The following is a 16,139-nucleotide window of genomic DNA, read 5'->3' as shown; positions in this document are numbered from 1 at the left end:
AAGCTACGGTTTTGAGACATAACTCTTTTGTATGTAATTATTACAAGAGGCCAGCTAGAGAATACCTCAGAGGTCCCTTTTCCACCTGCAGTGTAGCTGAACTTAACACTTTCAGAGCCTATATTCTAATTGGTAGCCATGTTCCCATAGCGGAATGAGCCAATTAACTAAGTTTCCATCTAACTCCTTGCTAAAATGTCAGGACTAAAACGGGATTCATTTAAAAGGCGTACAATAATAAATGGGGTCCATTTAAAACAAGATACCCTAGGCTGTATTCCTAATTAGAAGAATGAAATGATCTCTACTCCAGAAATTGTAACCTGTTCTTGGTATTTGTGTAGTTTTATTAGATGTTCTGATGTCTAATATCACCTGAGTCACTGAGACATTTTTTGGAAAGTTTTCTACTGCGTGAAATAACCTTCACACAGAATAAAACTAATTGGCTTGGATGCATATGAATTATACAAACTGACAGGATAACTGTTAACCTAGGTCTCTCACAAACCTCAGAATCATCCTTGGTTTCTCTCTTCCTCTTGCTTCCGTCATTCCCCACTTCTGCCCCCTCTCACCGTGCCAATTTTCCAGTATACGCTTGTAGATCTATAGATGAAATCTCTTCCGTTTTCCCTCTTTTCTCCGTGGTCCCTGCCAACTGCGCTGGTCCTGACTTGTCATCTCTCTCTTGGAATGCAGAACAACCTTGTAGCCATTGTCTAACCATGAGTGTCGCTTTCATCCACACTGATTCCAGTTAACATTTCAAGATAAATATCCCCAAATTCCTTATTTTATCATGGCCTTAAGTACTCTTAGTATTGATTACCCTCATCTCTCTTGAATTGGCTTTCAGATTATTGGAGGTCTTGGAGAGATCTGTGTGTCCGACAGAAAAATGTCCGTCTCACGCCAATCATTGTTAGGTGACATTTGGACAGGGCTGGGGACATAGAGCTAGGAAAGGGCAGAATGGCTGACATGTCATTCTAATAATCTGTACAGGATATTGACCGCCGCTCACAATTCTGATCAGGTGTGCAGGGTATTGATGAAGGGATCAGATGGCTACTATAGATTAGGGAAGCTGGAGATGAAATCCAGGAGAATAGGTTAACATTTGGAAGGCAAGTACCAGAAAAGGTAGTTCTATGCAGAAGTCATGCAATGGTCTGGGACCGGTCAGCTAGAGAGGTACTAGGCGGTCGGTACTAAAGCTGAGCTCGGCAAAACCTCAATGAAGAGTTAGGAGTCTCTCTGAAGATCATAGGAAAGGTAGGGAGCTGGTACAAAATGATGCCGGATGGTACTGTGCTGTTGTGTGACCAGGTCCCCATTCATCACTGGCTTCTTAGGGTGGTTCACTCATAGATTCTTCCTCTCTGATTAGGAGAATTATATGTGGAATTTCTTTCCCATTCTTTTTGGGCTGAGCCCTGTTGGGCTTAACTTCATAGAAAATGACAGAGAACAGAGGAAAAAACATCATAAAGAAATTATTTAAATGATCATTATGTATGAAAAATGCTCAAATTTAAAAATAAAGAACTGTAATTTGAAATGAGGTAAATTTTTATTGTTAAAATTGACAAATATAAAAATGTACTCAATGTTGCTAAGAATGGGCGCAGGCATAGATTTCCTGTGATTTTTGAAGAGCATTCCTAACTATCCTTTGAAGTTTTGGGGAGCCCAGGTACCACTTCCTACACTACTGATGTCTTTAGTACAAAATGTTAGAACTTGGTTTGGTGATATATATTTGAAGCTAAAAAATATTTACATTGTTTGACTTAACAATCTACTTCTAATAATTTTTTCCTACCAAAATCATTGAAGATGTTTCCAAATATGTACAAATAAACATCTTGAACAAAATTTTGTAAATTTGGGGAAATAGATTAAACAGACTGCAATATGGAGTTGGCTAAGCAAATGCTGGTCCACTAATTCGGCAGACATCCATTAAAACACGCTATAGAATATTTAATAACATGGGGGAAATAATCATAATGTTTTATTATGAATATAACAGCACAGTAAGCAACTATGTTTTTGTAAAAATTCAAATGTGTATGTATATACGTGAAGAATCTTGTTAGGCTATAACCAAAAATGTTCTTAGTGATTATCACTGAGGGTGAGACCGCTAAGGTTATTTATTTTCTTTGTGTTCTTATACTTTAAGACATTCTTTAATGTTTATTTTGCAATCAGAATAAAACCTATACATTTTATTTTTTAAAAAGTGTTGACTAATATGTTTTATATTTGCTCTTATTAATGAAATATGAATTTTTTTCTTTTTGTTTGTACTTATTCTAGGGATGATTTCTATGAGGTCTATATTCATTTAAAATATATCTATATGTTGCTAGTACCTATGTGAATGAAGTGTCTCTATTAACACAATACATTTTAGCAGCGTTAACACATAACATTTATTTAAATAGTGACATTACGTTGGGGATTCTTCACAGAACAACAAAGATATGGCAAGGAAAGAAAGGCTACAAAGGGAGTCATAATCACTCTGCCAAGGGCTTCTTAAGCTAACCTCCCAAGTCTCCCATCAATATCTGAAAAATCCATTTTCTTCTCTCAGATTTCTTCCCAGTCTTAAAGTTAAGACTAGCTTTAAATTGGATGAGTTTGAGGTTTGGGGGGATTACCTTATCAGGATAAGTTTATCTAGTTGGTGATATGGGAAATTTTGCAAAAATATATTGGTAAACTTACAATTCAAAAACTAGGTAGAAATGTTTGATGCTGATTAATTTAACAACTCTGTTTATGCTATTAAAATATTCATACAGGTGAAATTTCTGAAATAATTGCAGTCATTTACAATACATTCCATTTATCTTCTCTGCCTCTAGAGAAGCTGTATAAACCAGGAAACAATAGCAAGGTAATTTTGTCAGGTTGTGATGATAGTTTCATCTGTGGGTGTATCAGGCTTTGAAACAAGGTCCAGTCTGATCTTGCAGGGAGCGCACACTAACTTGCCGCACTGATTTTGGGGGTTTATAAGAGGAATCGGGAGCTCCGAATGTGAGATTTGGAAGGAGCAAGAGATAGCACTGTAGCTGAGAATGCTGTTTGAAATTACTTAAGAGACAGTTAAGAAAGTTTCAAGATGACTATTAGATATGCAAAGCCATAGAAGCCACAGCTATTGGTGGTACCTAGATATCAAGATATTTTGAAATGGATTTGAGATCCAAGCCTGTATTTCTTTGAAATTCTAGATGGTTTAAGTTACTCTTTTGAAAAGGATTTTTTAAAAATAGAGAGGTCAGATTAATAGAAGTAAACCCCTAAACAGGTTAAACCAAGGTATAACTGGACATTATTATAAAATTGAAGTCAAAAATCCTAATTTGATACTTAAAAAGGCTTTATTAGCTTCTGATTGTATCTTATCATCCCTGGTTAGCTTATCACGATAAAGCAATCATACATGTAATTATACTAAATGCATACAATGCTGGGAAAGTTCACTTATTTGTTATTTTTCAATACTAAAACACAGATAAAAGAAAATAAGATATACTTTATTCTAAATATATTAAGGAATATAGTTAATTTTTCTGGAATTTTTTTTTGAAAACTCCATCATTGAAATGCAATAAATAGGGAAATAATTATGGGCCCTTAAACAGATTTTATGTTCTTATTTTATTTTTTTACATTATATTATGCATGAACATACTTCTCTAGATATCTGACACACTGAAGACATTATTTCATGATATTCAAATAAGTCTTTACTTGTGTAGTGTTAGAAAGCTAATAAAAAATACCATCTTTGTTCTTCCTCACAAGGTGAGATCCAGCACTCCTTCCCGAACTTCTCAAGATCAAGCTGTTCTATTGTCTGTTGAAGAAAGAAATCATGAACTTCCAGTTTCTTTTTTATCTGGGTGAGTGGCTACTTAATGTTCAAAAATTACAATGGACTCTAATCAAATGATACAAGTTGCTGAAGATTTTCTAATGGAGGTCAGAGTCCTCTCACATTCATTTTCCTTTTTAAGCTATTATATCATATTAGCCTTTAATACTTCATGTCCTGCTAAGGAGAGCAAAAATTTGTGAGATGAGTATGCACCCGGTAGAGCCGGCCTTAGACAAACCTCTATGGCCAGCAGCCCTGTTACTTAACAGCTCGCTCTACCAAATCAGATGGTCAGCTTTGCCCTGCACTGTCCTTGTTGCTCTTCTGGGCTCTCAGTTCATGCCACATTTCAATATGCTTTGAGGGGCATTGCCATACTCTGTCACCTATCATTCAATTAAAATGTAGTCTAATGAGCTACCTAGACTGATAGGGCCTAATAAGTTGCCTGTATAGACAGGAAATCTTCTAGATAATATTTCATATGTTAGCTGGGAGCAAATGGACAAAATCCTTATTTCATTTGCATAATCATTAGTGATTATAATTTTGGAACTTTCAACCCAAATGGTAAGATGATGAAGAAAGGTATTTTCATATACCCATCCATTTAACACATACACACATATATAGATATTAACATAGATACACAGATTTAGTACCTACTGGATGTCAGTCATGGTGTGACTATCAGAAATACGTTGGTGAACAAAAACACATTATTGCCCGTAGGAAATTCACTCTCTGGAGTGATGGAGGCATTAATTCGTTATTATAATAATGAATATATACAAGTGGGATAAGTGCCATAAAGAACAGCTTAGTGGTGTTATGAGAGGATATGATTGGGGATTGGACCTAATTAGGAGTTTTGATAACTGAGCCCAGAGAAAAAGAATGTATCGATATTAACCAGGCAAAGAAAGCAGTGGGGTGAACATGCTTCAGGCAAAGGCAACAGAAAGGGTGGCGTTTCCTTGAGGAATGTGTGTCTTAGTGAATCACCTCCACTTCTTGCTCTCTGAGAGTGCAACGCAGAGACCAAGGCGGTATTCTCTTTCCTTTACATCCCCCAGTTTTCCACAAATGGTACCAACTCTCAGCTTAGCTCCCAAATCCGTGCTGTAAGACTGAGGGCCCGAGTCTGTGCTGTAAGACTGAGGGACACAATGGAAAAAACAAAACAAAACAAACAAAATCAGCCAAATTATTTGTGAAGTAACCAAGATAGGGAACTAAAAACACAATTTGCTAGCTTCCTTAGGTGAAGATCTTTAACAATTTAAATCCCTGTAATCTGAAGCTGATTATTTCTGATATTTTAACAGTAAAGCAATTAAATGATACTCTATAAAAGACTTTTAAACTTATGAAGCAAAGATCCATTTAACCTATATGGAATTTAGATATTTATCAATAATATCATGATTAGCATAAATCTATTTCGATACTTATTGCTTTGACATTTTTCACATATCAATTTTTTTTGAATAAACAAACGAGTTATAGAGAGAGCATAAAGAAAAAGGGTTGTAGGTCTTTGGCCACAGAAATTTGTTAATTCTCTGGCAACATAGTTTGCTTTATCTGTCAAATACTTATCCCTTTTGAAATAATACTACACCCCAAACAAATAGCAGTGGTTATCCTTTCATTTCATACCTGCAACGGCTCCACATCACAACTGCAGGTAAGATTCTCCCAGAGTCCAAGTCAGGAAGCAGTGCTTTTCAGAGTCTTAAAGAATAGGTAGATGCTGAAAAAAGAGGAATCAGTAGTGATTCTTTAGGTAAGAGAAAGAAGGTAAGGGAAAGAAATAAGAAAAAATAAGATAACATGTCTACTATGGAAATCACTCTGGTGGACAGACAGATCTGTCTGTCCACCACTGTGTGTGTGTCTGTGTCTATATATATATTCACATCTCTCTGTCCACTAGAGAGATAAACACATATACATGTACCTTTATGTGTGTGTGTGTGTATAATTACAGTGAGAAATAACACAGAAGATTGTCAATACTACCCATGTTATCATTACTTGAAGATGAACTCCTTATCAAGGTCTGAAGATAAAAGTGATAAACACAAGTTTTTGTACCCCAGTATATATTTCTCCAAGACTATGAGACTATTCCTTTTAGACAAAACCTCACATTAGACAACTAGTGTGTGGTTTAGTTCCATGGTCCTAATGAGACCGTCACATAAAAGTTCTAGCCAACCAATCTTAAAGAACACCATGTGTGATAATCACAGCCCAGGCCAGGTGGAGATTCTCATTAAAGGTTAAAAATGTGTTGGTATTAGAATAAATAGTGTTTTTTGGCACATATGCTACAATGGGTCACAAATCTAGATGTCTGTAGGGCTTGGCAAATGATGTATGTGCAGAAGTAGTGTAGAACAAGGTCGTCAAAATGCAGTCCTGGGATTAGAAGCCTAAGCATCGAACAGGGAACTCGTAGCTAATACAAATTCTCGGACTTCACTGAAGACCTAGGGGATTAAAAACTTGAGGTGAGGCCAGCAAAATGTGTTTTAACAAGCTCTACAGGTAATTCTGATTCATGCTCAAGTTTGAGAACAACCACTGTAGAATAATGGGGAGCTGTGGACTATAGTGAATTTGAAAGTGAAAGTCCTAAAGCATTCATATCCAAGATCAACAAACCAAAACAGAACACAAACACCATATAGGAGTGAAGAATTTAACCTGTGGTACACCAGTTTACGAATGAATAGATGTAGGAGTGGTTAAGTTATAGTAGTGGTTATGAGGAAGAGTCAAATGCAGGTATACCACACGCTGAAAAAGCTGAATTCTTTCTGAAATAAATATTCATATTTATAACTTATTAATATATAACATGTAGGAAACAAAAATTTTCAATGAGAATACATCTATAAATGTATAATCAAGACCCGTGTGAGAGTAATTCAATATTTGCTTCATGAAGGAGTGGTGTGAGAATTCTTAAGTATTCTTATTATAATTAGCACACTTAAATATGTACAGCATGTGGCAAAACAAAATAACTCAATCTTATTTACTCTATCTGATTCTTCTATCCATGGATCATAGGTTAGAGTGCCATATATACTTGGAGCTCCTTTCACTAAATGAAAAATTTATAAGAGGAAGGTTCTTGTTTGCCAAGTTTCTGTTGTATCCTATTTTCCAGATTCTTGGCACACTGTCGGTACTCAGTAAATATTTGTTGAATAGATGAAAGTGAAGACAAGGTATTTAATTTTCCTGCCTACTCACATCTTTTTTTTCCTGAAATTATTCTTCCATAGCTCGAACTGTGTGTATGATTACCTGATTACCACACTTTCACCATGGCTGAAGGACTGTATAACTGATGGGATCAGAATGAATTTGGCCATTTTCTTCTTTGTCCTGGAAATATGGAATTGGGACACGGAGACTTCATGAGACTGTATTTGGCATTTGAACTGGGTGGTACTAGGTTAGCTATTTTCTGTGAATCTTTCAGTGGGCAAGTAATGAATGTCCACCTACTATCTCTAGGGTAACAAGAATCCTTCAGTCAATAAAGCATGCTTAATTTATTGGGATGTATAGATTGTTAAAACAATTACATATATTGGGGCGCTTGGGTGGCTCAGTCAATTAAGTGTCTGCCTTTAGCTCAGTCATGATCTCAAGGTCCTATGATCCAGTCCCACATCGGGCTCCTTGCTCAGAAGGGAGTCTGCTCCACCTTCTGCCCCTTCCCCTGCTCATGCTCTCTCTCTGTATATATATCTCCCTGTGTGTGTGTGTTTTCTCTCTCCAATAAATAAATAATCTAAAAAAATGATTACATAAATAATGTTGAGAAATTAGTGTTGTGAAGAAAATTAAAGCAGGGCAAGGTGATAGATAGCAAAGGGGGGGTGTTATTTTAAATTGTCAGTGACTGGCTCTAAGCTGGTGCCATGTGATCAAGACTTGCATGAAGTGAGGAGCAAATCTTGTGCACAGCTTGGGGAATAATGACTCAAGCAGGGAAAACAGCAAGCAGGAAAGCCCAAAAGCAAGAAGACCAGTTCGGTTGGACTAATGTGAGCGAGATAAGAGGTGAAACGAGAGATAGAGTCAGGAACCAAATCCTTTGTCAGGATAAGCTCTGTGGAGTTTTTCTAATGGCTCTGTTAGAACGTTTTAAGAGTTTTAAGAAGGGGAGTGATTTATGTTGTCAAAAGATCATCTTGGGTGGCAAACAGTGGAAACAGGGAAACCATTTAAGGTGTTAACACTGGTCAAGCAGTAAGGTGGTAGTGGATGTGCTGATGGTTAGATTTAAAATATATTTTGGAAGTAAGCTTAGAGGGTCTGCTGGTGGTTTGGATGTGAGGTATTAGATAAAGAGCAGATTTACTGGGTGAATCCCCTAAGTGAATGTGGTGACCTTTATGGAAATAGGAATACTTGGAGGGGGAAACAAGTTAGTTTGGGGTTATAGTGGCAACAGAATCAAGAGTTTGGTTGTAAGCATGTGAAATTTGGGATTTGTATTAGACATGGAAATGAATACACTGAGTGGACTTCAGGTTATATGTCTAGAGTTCAGCACAGTGATTGACAAGGGCAGTGTTACTGGATCAGTGGGGACAAGAAGATGTGCAAGGTGAGCTCAAGAGTGAATAAGAAGCAAGGAAGTATAAAGACAGCAGATGTAGACAATTGCTACAATGAGTTGTTGTTGTTTTTTAATTGGAGAAATACAGTACAAACTATAAGGGGATTGTAGATCAAAGTTTTTTTCTAAGGTGGGTATTTTAAAATATTATAACTTGAAGGTATGTATGACTATGGAATGATCTAGCAGAGAGTGGAAAAATGACACAAAAGAGAGGTAATTATAGAATTGACATCTTTGAGATGGGGGGGGGTGTTCTAGTCCACTAATGAAGGTGTTGGCCATAGACAGGGAACAATTTCTCTATTATAAGAAGGGTGAAAGCAGAGTGTCTGAAGATAGACACAGGTTATTTGGTAGGTATGATGATAGGGAGAATGTGTGAGTGCTTTTCGGATTACTTCCACTTTTCAGTGACTGTGCAGTAAGGTTCTCTGTTGAGAGTGATATGTGGGAAGGGGTGTTGGAGATTTTGAGAGAGAAGAGGTGCAAAATTGTCTCTTCAAAGTATATAAGAGTGAGTTAATTAGGGAAATATTTTGTGCATGAAAGAAGGGTGAAGGAAAAATGAATCTGAAATCTAGATAGAAGATCAAATGGTAAAATGGAGATAAGAGTGATTTTGAGTCTAGTCACACAAAAAGCTCAGTTCTTCTTGCCGTTGGGCATGTCTCTTTTCCATAAGTCCATCCCTCTTCCCAGCCATTTGCTATTGTTGTTGTTGTTTGTATTGTTTTGTGTTGCTGAAGCAAGTTTGAAAATATTATAGTTATTATTTAACCATCATTGATTCTTGATGAAAACTCTGCGTAAACATAGAAAGTATTACTGTGATATACTAACCAACATCTGTTTGATCCTGTAGTTTCTCCAAAGGCTTTTCCCATTCCATTAGCAACAATCATTGTCTCATAAAAGCAGGTGACAGAAGAATTAAATTTTTATCTTTAGAATTAATAAATAAAGCCCTAAGGGAAACAGAGAATGAAGTTTATGCTATTAGAAAATAATTTTGAAGAACATGAGATCAGTTGGTATCAGTTTGTTTGTTTTCACTGGCTCAGGAAGATGGAGACAGTGGGTTTAACAGTACTTCCTTTTACAAGTCATGGAATTCATTAAAACTTATAATATTTGTAGAGGCAACTAACTGCATGCATCCCATTCCAGGCCACAGCCAGCTATCCCAAGAAATGAGAGGATCAAACCACATCATACCCGGAACCCATTTACAGCACACACGTGCTGTGGTACACCCACTGGGAAAGCTGGTAGAGGAAAGAGGAGGGCACAGACATTGGTGCCTATGCATTAAGGGGTTTAAAAAACTGAGTTACGATTCTTCCACACTTAGGTTTCTGGCTTGAATATTGTATTTCTTTTTTTTAAGGGACAAAGAACACTGTATGAATTTATAGAGAGGTGAGACAATCTGGCTTCTTGTTCATGTTTCCCTCTCCAACTGCCTCTATTTCAGGATCAGACAACAGAATTTTTCCTTCCTTTCAGGATGCTGCGTATTGATATATACAATACTGTGCCACTGAAAGGAGAGAATTGAGAGCTGTGCATAATGTATAAAAGCAACTAGCCCACAGGCTTGGGATAATATCTGCCTTAGAAATCTGTTGAATGAATTGAATGACTAAATCTTTAATGAGTAGAGTAGCTTAAACATTCTGATTGGGAGTGTCCTGCATCTTTGATTTGATTCTGTTAACATGGACTTACGTCTCTCCTTGTTGAGTATGGCTTTTTATTTCTGGGTAATTTAAAAGTGTGATTAAATGAAATCATAGAACTGTTGAAGATCCAAAAGCAAGTTAATTATTTTAAAGTAGAAATTTCTGGGTCTTTTTTCCCCCTGAAATGTTTTCTCTGGTCTATGAAGTAATTTGGGTGAAAATTATGAACATTAAAAAAGTTAAGTGTGCATTGATGCCACTAGCTCTAGAAATAAACTTCCTTCAAGGTTCACGATCAGTGAAGGAGAGCATGAGATTCCCTATGACTTATACTGGGTGGCCAGAAAGAAATAATTTCATTTGACTGTATGGGATTTAAGTAAGAAAGAAACATAATTGGGTTAATACAAGATTGGTCCCAATGTGGAGATGATAGCTCTCTTAAGAATTATAATCTACTTAGTATACAAATCCCTCAGAGGAAGTAGAAAAAAAGGAACAAGATTAGCAAGTCAGTAGGCAAAGAGAAATCTGTTTATAATTTTGTATTGATTTTTTCATGGTATATAAATTAGAAAACTTGACTGATTCTGTATGTGAAAAAATTCAAAAGCAAAACTGGTGGAGCTTGTGAAGAACATAATTATGATTCCCAGAAGTGTGGGACCCACAGCGAGGGCTCAGATACACATGCTGGTGTATAGTCAGATGATTACAGGGAGAAGAAGCAGAAGTATTTGCATTTGTGGATACAAGCAGAAGCTGAAGTCAGATTATATTTTAGGGAAGTATTCAAGATTTGTACATCTTGCTCTCAAAAATATATTCAATTTCTTGAGAAATTTGAAGAAGCTTTTGTCATATTTTCCCATTAATAATCAAAATAAGATGAAACTTATAAATATTTTTATACATAGTCCATCCAGATAAACTGCAATAACTTAACTGTCTGTTTTGCTCAAGTGCGAACAATCTGTTGTTGCTTGTCTTGTGTTCTGTTTGTTTAATGTGAAGATGCAGACAGCCTTCTGTTCTTTTGTTTATGGGGTCTCTTAATTCTGTGGCTCCTCTGGCACTGATTCTTTTTTCTTCTTTTTTTTTTCTAAAAGGTAACAGAGTTACAAGTACAATACATTTATTTAATTTGTTTCGATTTATAAAACCATGCCCATTCTCTAGGCCTTTGGGGGCATGAACTAAATCAGAACATATGGCATAATCTATTATTTTCTCAACTCTAGTTATGTAGTAAGGCATTGTTTAAATGTCAATGAGGAGACCTTGGATCGTTCTCCTTGGAACAGTGATTTCTTGGATAATGTTCAGTTAAATTTAATAAAGAGGCATTTTATTTTCTTTAAGTAATCCACCAAGGCCATTGTTTTTAATCTTTTAAGAATAATAGGAAACATCCAGAATTCCTTTCTACTCCTGGAAGTCCAGCTAACCTAGTTAACCATTGTCATAGGGCATATTATTTTAAAAAATATCTTAGTAGTATACTGTAAGTAAATTTACAATGTATTCAGATGGCTAACAGTCATAACATTTATTTTTAGTACTCATAGTCTTCATTCCTAAATTAAAGAAGTTAAAAATGTGGAAAATCAGGGAATATCCTTTAAAAAATTTTTTTTTAAAGATTTTATTTACTTATTTGGCAGAGAGAGAGAGAGAAAGACAGAGCACAAGCAGGCAGGGGGCAGGCAGAGGGAGAGGGAGAAACAGGCTCCCCACTGAGCAAGGAGACTGACATGGGGCTCCATCCCTTGGATCATGACCTAGCCGAGGGCAGACGTTTAACCGACTGAGCCACCAAGCACCCCAGGGAATATTCTTCTAAAGAATATTATTTTATTCACAGTAAGTTTCTATTTCCATGAATGATGTTGGCAGAATAGTTACAATTGTTTCAGACAACATAAAAATGACTAAGCTGAACAGGGAAAGAATGGATAAGTCATGCCAGGCCAAAGTTCAAAAGTCAAAAGTTTTTGTTTGTTCGCTTGTTTTACCAGAAGCCAAATCCAGAAAACATGGATTTCAGGTCTATCTAAATGGCCAGCACAAGAGGCAAAAGGATGTTCCACTTCTCTGGAGGGTTCTACTTTGATCCTATCAGTAAGTAGTTGAGAACAATTCTGAAGCATGGACCACCTTTTCTCAGTTTCTTCTACTGTTTCTTCCCAATTTTCTACTGGTGTTTGCATATATACACTAATGCACATGCACATCCCACCAGGTTACTACTCTTTGATGGTAGGGTGGCTAAATAACTGCTTTTTCTACCAATTTACATCTTGGCTTTTCTTAACATTTTTATTTGAAAGGTTTTGCTGAACCCCCATAATGCTCATATGTTAGAGATAGGCACCTATTTTTGGACGGAAAAATTTCATGCCATCAAGAATCTCACATGTATTAGGTTTACATTATTCTTCCTTTGCTTTCTTGAATAGGACCAAATGGCCTATTAAAAAACCTTTCAAGAAATCTTATAGTTAGAGAAAACTCCATGTCAGATACTATTAACATAGAACTTCATCAAGAACTGTGATATAACTTGGTTATATAGAGCATCAACCCCTTGAATATGGCCCTACAGACATTTTTATCATTTCACAACCAGCACTATTAACATTCAAAAAACAAAGTTTGGTTGAAGTTAGGAGAACAAAGTATCAAAGAAAATATAAGGATTTTTTTCCCCTAGAAACCGGAATAGACACTTACTATTTCTAGTGGTTCATCTGTGCTTTTTAACTTATCACTAATGGTTTTTAATCTGTTTATCTGGATAATAGACTTAATGAGAGATCATGACTCTACCTGACATTTAATAATGAATTTCACGTGGGCTTAAAAGATTTTATACCTAAAGAGATATTTGCCCAATATTTCACAACATAAAGAGATCCACATGCTGATACTTTACCAAGCACTCTCCTTAGACCAGAACTCCTTCTTGGGCTCCAGATCCTTGCTGATCATTTCAACTTGGCCATTACATGGAGAACTAACACTCTATAAATAAATAGTAGAGCTAATCATCTTCTTGAATCTGGTCTTACTCTTGTATTCCCTGTCTAACAAAATATGCACTTAACTTCTTCCTACCAGACCATGATAAAAAAGTTAACAGTACTGTTCTATCTCAACATGCTATGGATCTTTGAAACCTGTTTGCAATGTAATATACAACTCTTTTTGCCTCTGTAGTTAGTTCCTTAGTACCATTTATATAATCCTGATTATATCAGTATTCATGATGCACCATCATTTGCTGTGCGGCCTCTGAACACTGGCTTCCAATGACTCCTTCAGAGGTAGTTGCTGTGTTTCATTGATGACCACGATAAGTGTCAGTTTTACCCAGAGTATGCAAATTAAATCAGAATAATAACTCATTTCCTGTTAAATTTATCATTCAAAATTTCATAACCAAAGTAGAATAACACATCTTTCAACCATGTATTCTTTGGCTATAATCGTTGCATTCGCTGCATTTCTAGAAGGTGATCTTTCAGTGTTAATTGCTCCTCCTCCTTCCACATACTGTCTCCTAGATAGGAGCAGTAACCCATGGGCTGGGTAGGCAAGAGACTAATGGACAGAGCAAGAGTAGTATCATAAGTTTGAAGAATATTCCTGTCTGGCATAGCTTAAGACTGGCCTGGGAGATATAATATTACCACAATGATCAGAAAATAGAGGACCATTTGGAAGGATTGCTGTTGTAAGCAAGAGTCTTCCAAAGTTTTCATGGGAGATAGTGCCTGACATATGCCACAAAACCTGCTAAGGGGGTGGGGTGTTGTGTAGCCACACTCCCACAGACTCTAAGCCAAGGATGACAATGACCCAGTGAGACTGAAGAAAAAACCCAGAAACAGAGGAGGGGACATCAGGTTATTGCAGGAACTTAGGTACAGGGTATCTGGGAAGGGCAGACTGGACGAAGCATCTGCTGCTGGGATCTACATGCAGCAAGCTTTATAGTATAGCAACTAGCCTAGCAACCCTCTATAGCTTTCCCCCTCCTTGCACAGCCAACATTCCAAGATCAAAGCCCACCACCTAGACATTCTGTTACCAATGAGATGCCCCAGGTTGGTCACCCCTGAAGTCCCTGACCTGGAACATTGAACAACATATTTTTCTATATATTTTGTTTGCAGGAAATAACAGAGAGAGAATGAGATCTTACATTCTCCAGATACTGATTAACAGGGGCATTCAGAGTGTGTTTGTATAAATCAGCCATCTGACATTTACCATTCAGATGATCTCCCCGGCTATCAGCAGCAAGGGCATATAGTAAAAGTCACCTGCTACCAACCCTGGCACCATTTCGTGCTATAGGTTAGAGGTAGCACTATGGTTGGAACAAGGGGAAGGGCTAATGCACAAGCCCATACACGTGACTCAACCCCAAGGGTCAGTGGTTGTTCATCAGTAGCCAGAACCCTGAACTCACCCTATGCCCAATATGAGTGAAAGTCACTCAAGTCAATGTGGTGGCTCAGTTTTCTGAGATCCTGCAAAAGCATTACCTTGCTGAGCAACTGGAGCAATCCTCTTACTAGGCTGTCTTCCCAGACCTGGAGCTCAAACATGAAGAACTGGGAAGACTACATAGGTTGAGTGAGTCTTCTCCTTGGGTCATCTGGTTGAGCCCATGTACCAGATAGAGTGTCAGAGAATGCCCCAAGTGGAGAAATGGGCACCAGGGCTCATCTAGCCCCCTGTCTGGTCTATGGGACTATGCTTAGATGGCATTGTAGGCCCTGGACATCCCAGGGACAGGATGACTTAGAACATTTTGAAGAAAGCTCTTAGAGGCATGCATCCTCGGAGGTGTAGGGCCTAGGGCAGAGGCCCCACTTGTCTAGGTCTAAAGGCAGTACTGGGTCAGCCCTTGAGTTAAAAATACCCAGGACATCAAACTTTCAAAGTGGTTGAATAGAATAATTTTGTTAAATGGAGATAAACCAAGCTGAATTAATTGAGTGTGAATGGTAATTTTTGAGTATTCAATGTCAGATACTTAAGTATTCACAATAATTTAAGAATTAATTAAGCTGTATATATGCACATACAAATTGTCCCTTTTACCTGAAGCTTTGTAAATTTGTGACATTGTCTCCTGAAGGGAAGGAAAGAAAGAACACCAAGGGATATTATGTGTGAAGACATGTTTTCCCTCCATAATATTACCTGCAAAAGTTTTATGGTATGGTGCATAACATTCATGTATTCATCCTAAGTAAATGCCCTTGAGATTGAAGAAATAAGAAAAAAGTTCTAGTATTCCTAAATTTGTGCAACAAGCATGTAGTTACATTATCCATGTGAGCCCTATATTTTCAGAAGTTTCAAGGAGCTTCAGTCATCCAGAACCATTCATAACTCCTTACAAAGTCCATTTGTCTCTATATACTGGCATAATTATTTGTTAAAGTTAATAAAACAATTTTATAAAACTCTTGATTTTTAATCATTTCTTTAATATTAGTGATTGCATGCTGCAAAGTAAGAAGATTTCTCATAATTGAAAAATAGGACTAAAGTATAAAACTTTTCTAATTTAAAGTCTTTCAATTTTAGAAAAATGGAGGAATCTGAAATCTTTAGTTAACATTGAAATACAGGGTTTCTTGGGTTTGTAGTTAACATTAAATTATCTGAATTCACATAAATCCTGCATCTGTAAAATTCTACTTAAAGATCTGGCAAAAGTGAAAAGTTCAGCAAATCCAATTAAATACTGCTAACAGACCCAAACTGACACAAGACAAACAAAAATATATCTAGGCACCAATAGATATTTTAAATGTTAAACCTTCCCAGCCCTGCTTTGAAGAGGATAAATTGAGTGAAATTGGGGGTGTATTTGGCC

The 16,139-nt window shown here is 36.8% G+C and overlaps 1 long non-coding RNA gene across 5 annotated transcripts in view; it reads left to right on the top strand.

Moving 5' to 3' along the window:
- Window positions 1–3,660: 3,660 nt before the first annotated feature.
- LOC103676622 overlaps window positions 3,661–16,139 on the top strand; it is a 213,160-nt gene continuing 200,681 nt past the window's right edge. For 4 of the 5 annotated variants that reach the window (XR_005838519.1, XR_572172.2, XR_005838520.1 and 1 more), the window contains exons 1-3: window positions 3,661–3,929; window positions 7,207–7,379; window positions 12,259–12,361. This is a non-coding gene — a long non-coding RNA (uncharacterized LOC103676622). The remainder of the gene's footprint in view (window positions 3,930–7,206; window positions 7,380–12,258; window positions 12,362–16,139) is intronic. The other variant, XR_005838521.1, reaches the window with a different exon arrangement.

This window comes from Ursus maritimus, unplaced genomic scaffold (genome assembly GCF_017311325.1).
Source record: "Ursus maritimus isolate PB19 unplaced genomic scaffold, ASM1731132v1 scaffold_3, whole genome shotgun sequence".
Classification (NCBI taxonomy): Eukaryota; Metazoa; Chordata; class Mammalia; order Carnivora; family Ursidae; genus Ursus; species Ursus maritimus.
This window is presented reverse-complemented; position numbering and strand designations above follow the sequence as displayed.